Source organism: Serinus canaria, chromosome 2 (genome assembly GCF_022539315.1).
Source record: "Serinus canaria isolate serCan28SL12 chromosome 2, serCan2020, whole genome shotgun sequence".
In the NCBI taxonomy this organism is placed as follows: Eukaryota; Metazoa; Chordata; class Aves; order Passeriformes; family Fringillidae; genus Serinus; species Serinus canaria.
The window spans coordinates 47,389,304-47,395,303 of record NC_066315.1 but is presented as its reverse complement, the minus strand read 5'-3'; positions in this window follow the sequence as shown (position 1 = coordinate 47,395,303).

The following is a 6,000-nucleotide window of genomic DNA, read 5'->3' as shown; positions in this document are numbered from 1 at the left end:
AGGAAAATGAAGCATTTGGGTAAATACAGTATATGGCTTCTGTTGGAGAAGTTATTCTCTCAGAAATGCCTTATAAGAGAGCTACATTGTGAGGGGAAGCTTTAAACATGTGTGCTCCCAGATGGCTGGAGTGGAAAGGCAGAAAGCACCACTGAAAAGGCTGAAGACCTACCACTCATGCCCTGAAGGCCAATGTTACCACCTGAGTGACTATGCCAAGAGCAAAGTACAGAATCAAGGTAAGAATGGAAAGATTCCATGATATAAAGATTTTATAAGCAGTGTCAATCAGCAGGTCAAATTTTAATTAAGTCTTGGGTCATGGTATCCCAGCTATTCTGTGTTTTAAAATTTGCCAGATCATTCTGGGGGCACACGTCTGGAAATCATGCTGGTTTGTTCCTCCTGTAAGCAAATCCAAAATAGCACCTCAGACAGCCAATATTAGCCTGTGTCCTTCTTTATCTTGGTGAGAGGAAGGGACTGATTCATTTTTACCTGTGTACTGTAATCTCACAACATCAGATAAGCTTTTCTCACACCATCATCCTGCTTTCCTATGGCTTGTGTTCTCACCCTCTGCTCTGGGGGGTGAAAACCACCTTGAGACAGCCTGAATGACAGCTCAACAGCAGTGTGCAGGAGACACCCACGCAGCCCACATCTCTAGGGCAAGGGAATGCACCTCTGGCTTTGTCTCCTGGTGTTCTCCAGAGAACTACAGCTAAGCATGGAGGAGCTGTTGTGGTACAAAGCATCTTCCCTCTTGCATCCTTGGTAGAATTGTTTGGCATCCTCTGTGGAAAACAGACCCACAGTGCTAAGGGAGCCCTTTAGTGAGGTGGGCCCTCCTCAGGGATGCTGGAGAGCACCAAGGATGACGTCCCAGGTGTTGTGTACTGGCAAAGTTGGCATTTGGGAGCCCACAGAGCAGGTGGCACTCTTGGTGGGAGCAGGTTCAAGTCCCTTTTCTGAAAACACAAGCAGATGCCTGATAAATATGGGCAGAGAGTTTTAGGTAAAAGTTACAGTTTACCTTCATCTGCAGTGACTGTAGTTATTTTTGCTAATCATCAAAAGAAACTGGATGTAGGATTAATGCAAAGGAATTATCTAGACAGATGAATTATGAATTTTGCATCATGAATTATTGCCTAAAATAGTGTGATGCACTAAATACATCTAGGGCAAGTGTTCTTTAGATTTGAAACACTGCAAAGGACACCAGCTTTAGGGAAAAGAAATAGTTTCTTTCTTTATCCTAAAAAAAAAAAAAAAAAAAAAAAAGGACAACTTTCCTTTACCTATTTGGCATCAAATGGTTTCTAAACTCTTTATACAAATTTCTCCACAGTGATGTTTTTGGGTCTTGGCTGCTCATCCTGAAAGCCTTCCCTCAGATTTGGTTTTCAGAAGGTCGGTGGTAAGCATTTGTCTAAATGCATCTGTAATTGGGGAAATGGAGAACTAAAAACTGAGACAACAAAACCCAGATGGTTACTTTTGGGCAGAAGCATGACTCTCTGTATATTTTCTACCTCTTCTTACTTCCTCATTGCTAAAACTTGCTAAACTTTCAAAGTGGCATCATTAAATTTTCTTAACCAACTTTCATGGTTTCCTCATCAGAGCTTTGGGGCAGGGAACTTCCTTTCTGGTGGGCATTCAAGGAGTTGGGCTACAGAGGGTGAAAAGGGGAAAGAGTTGAGTAGAAGAAAAACATTGGTGAGCACTAGATACCCCAGATCACTGGATAGCTGCATAAATCACTTTTTTAGCCTGGCTTGAGGTCTGAAACTTACCCACTTGGTGTTAACACAGACTTACTGATGGGACATCTACTTATACTCTGTGACTCACTTCTGCCCCAGCCCAAAAGAAACTTTAGTCTACTACCATTCCAGCTCCTAGTACAAAATGGAATTCCCTATCTTGCACATTATCTTTTATCTGGACATTTCCAACACCACTATCTCTGTATTGCTCAGAGGCAAGATTATTCAGGCTTCCTGCTGGGGATCTGCAGCATCTCTGCTGCACAGAGTGAAGCACACACAGAGACTGCAAAAAGAGCTGTTTCCAATATGCATGGATTAGATTGAGGCATACTCAGATATACAATTATTATCATTTCTGCTTCCTGAAAATCATTTCTTGGCATCTGATCATTGCTGAAAGTGAATGTGAAGGTGACGTATTGCTTGTGTTAAATTCAGAGCTCGGATATCTCCAGAACATACCTGTTCTGTGCTGTATGTGGTGGGGATCTAGTGAAAAATGAGAGACTTACTGCTGGGGTGCCTATCTGCCACCGTTTTGTGAGACTGAGAGAGCTGCATTTGTTGTTTGGTCCCCAAAATGCATTTTCACTTATTCTTCCTGAACTGATGAAGTGGTGCCCTTTTCCTCCAGGAGATGTAGTCTGGGGGATGAAAGTCACTCGGTCCCCACTTTGTTATCTTCCATGCATAGTGTTAGAACAAGATATTTTAGTGTTAGAACTCAGATATTTTCATTTTGAGAAAATACTCCAGTGAGGAGAAGGAGTCTTATTGGAGATTATTTAACACCCTCAAGCTTTGTTGCTAATTTACGTTGGTAGCTTTAAATATATGTAAACTGAGTATTCAGCTGAGACTAAATGATGAATGGTGGCAAAAAAGTTACAGGGAAAAAAAATACACAAATACTCCAGTGTTAATTTGTTTTCTAAGCCAGGAAGATGGGGGAGGTACTACTTCTATGTCACACTCCAGTAAAATCCTGGGTAACATTCCTGAGTCCTCTTCTTTCTTTTTATCATTTGGTTGTACAGCACTTACTCTACATTATTTAGGCAAATAAAAGAGAATTCCTGGTGTGGTGTCCAGCAGCTTAATTTAAATACAAATTTTTTAAAATTTAAAAGGAAAAAGGGTCAGGAAAGCCTGAACCATACCTTTTCATGGCTGTGGACTTTCCAGTGCAGAAAAAGTAGGTTGGTCCAGCATTACCAGGCTTGGAATCCTTCATCAGGGAATACAGATAGATTTGGAAGGCAGAAGATTGCCTGCTCATTTTTTCTGAACAATTTAGTTGGGTAGATTTTGCTAAAGCCTATGCCTAAACCCCTCATATTTAAATAACCTTGTACTGAGCATACATCAGGGTTCGAAAAGGATTCAATAACTCATTGAAATATATTACAGCTCTTTTTTATGCATCCAGAGCAAGAGCAGAAAGACGTCAGAAAGGTATTATAAGAGAGTGAACATTTATCTGAAATGCTATTTATATTTCATTGAATTGGCTGAAAAGGACTGTGGAAGGCCAATAATGAGTGAGGGAGGCAGGCAGCCGTCCCACTGTGCATGAAGGATGGTGTCTTGATGGATGATTTAATGACTCCAACGCATGTGGAGGGGCCAGAGACCAGGCAGCTGACCAGGCAGAAATGTTCTGTGTTTAAGGCACAGCTTGAGTGGGGGAAGAAGAGTGATGCAGTGCCTGTTTTCCCCCTCACTAACAGTTTGATGGTCCTTGTGCTGCTGGTTTTGATTCTCATGGGGCCATTCCTCATTGTGACCGCAGGAGTCATGCCCGCCTTCTCCAGGTTCAAGTCTCTTCTGGGATGAATTAATGCATCAGATTTGCATCAAGCCCCAGCTGCTCACCTTTCTACATCCCTCAAGAAGGGGCCTGAACAAATGCTGTTGTGTTTAACAAAGTATTTTCTCTAATACCCTAATTTCTGGAATGGGACAGAAAAGAAATGAAAATACAGCTCTGAGTCTGAAGCTAGAGGAAAAGGCAAAGGTAGAGGAAAGAGGTAAATCTGTGGGATGCCCAGACAGGGTAAGGAAGCAGAAAAGATGAAAGATGTTCTGAATGGAGAGCCATTTAGGAGAGGTATGTGTCTGCTTTATGGTGAGATGGCTATGAAAAGTGGTAGATAAAAACAGCTGCCCTTGTCATCTTCTTGTATATATGCAAGTCTAAACCATCAATGTCGGATATCAGCACAAAATCTGATGCAAGTGAAAAGACAGACAAGTGCAAACAAACCCTCCATGAATTTTCAGCTATAGGGCTGGGAAAATTGTGACAGAAGAAGTTGAAACTGAGTATTAGGAAAAATTTCTTCATGGAAAAGTTTGTCAAGCATTGGAACAGGCTGCCCAGGGAAGCAGCTGAGTCACCATCCCTCGAGGTATTTAAAAGATGCGTAGATGTGGTGCTTAGGGACATGGTTTAGTGGTGGATTTGGCAGCACTGAGGTAACAGTTGGACTTCATTATCTTAAAGGTCTTTTCCAATCTAAATGATTCTATGATATGAAAGGTGAAATGTTTAGGGATCACCTCATAAAAGCCTGACTTTGGCTTGTCTGTATAAGACCAGATTACCAGTGCAATCTTTACTGACTGCTACATCACCCTCATCTTTTTGAATTAGAGGATGTGTATTCCTCCAAGTGCTTTGAGTTCTTTAACACAGCCTGACTTCTCTAAAGAGCATGAAGGCTCTGTACATGGCAGGCTGGCCAGTGACTTGCCTAATCAATATTTGAAAAATCAGCCTGCACTGCCTTTTCATATTCACCTATAGATGATGGATACTATTCCTGAAGGGCTATTTTGGAGGGATGTTGTCCAGCACAGCTGCAGGTCATTTATTATCAAAGCAAATCAGTGAAACATCTATTTAAAAAGACCAAAAACCCACAACAACCCCCACCCTGTTATTGAATGGCAAAGTGCCACCACAGTACATATGTTGTAGAGATCCCATTTCTGAGCACAGAAGTCCCAGTACAAGCCTAAATCAATATATTTAAATAATCTTGTGAACTTTGGTATGTGCTAAAAATGCCTCCACTGGCATTCAGCACTGTTTCCTAGCCCAAACACTGGGAATAATTATCTTTAATTGGCACCTGTTCTGTGCTGAGATTAAGAAGCTGTTGAGCTGCAATTCTTTTATTTGTGTTACTGGAGGAAAGATCGAATGGAATGAATAAAAGCAAACATTTATTTTTCTTCTTTTTTGATGTTGTGTGGTTCCCCTTTTAAGTGCTTACAACCTGACAACACCTGGGGCAAGCTTTTGCCCTGCCACCCTCCACCACAGCTTCATCAGCACCAAAATGGGAGCCTGATAGGGGGTTGCATTTCTGACAAAACTTCTGCTGCAGTAGACAGGATTTTGGCTTGCCCAGAGGGTTACTAGCTATTTATGGCAAGGCAATAATCACACTGAGTTGGTAATGCTTGGATCTCACTTCTCTGGGATTTAAATGAGTACCCAAACTGCAGGGCAGCAGAGAATCTGTCCCAGGCTTCCTGACTTGTATTTACAGCTGGCTCTAAGTGACTCCCTTATCTAAGGGCTCCAACAAGTTTTTTAGTAGTATTGCCACACTCTTGCTCCTTAATTGCCAGAGTTGAGTGTTTGGGGTATTTTTGTCTATATAATAGAAAGAATCATGTCTTCTTTAGATTGGAAAAGGCCCACAGCTGTGCCCACCAGAATCAAACTGCAAAATCTATGCAAGTTTACCAGATTACTTCTGGATTTGTAAGGTCATCTGCACACAGTAAGAACATCGCAGCCAGGTTTGTTTTTCTGCACTAGTATCAAAAACTAAGGAAATGTACTGCATCACTGATAATCACAGAGTCGTAGAATACTTTAGTTTGGAAAAAAACTTTGAGATCATCAAATTTAACTGTTAACCCAGCACTGTCAAGTCTACCACTTAACCGTATGAATCACTATAGGGCTCCTTACAGGCACTAGTGAGAAATTCACTTTGAAGATGCACTTCATCTGATCTCCACTTTGCAAAAAGCCATCTTTAGTAAAAAATCCAAATCACCCCCTTTTGTTAACCCTAACAGCCAGACCTTTCCTGAAGTGCACAACCTACGCACAAATGTTCAAGGTGATGAAGCTGTATTTGTCATGGGTTCCCTGTTTGAAAGCCCTAAGAGGTTTGTTCCCACAGTTTGTTGTATCCAG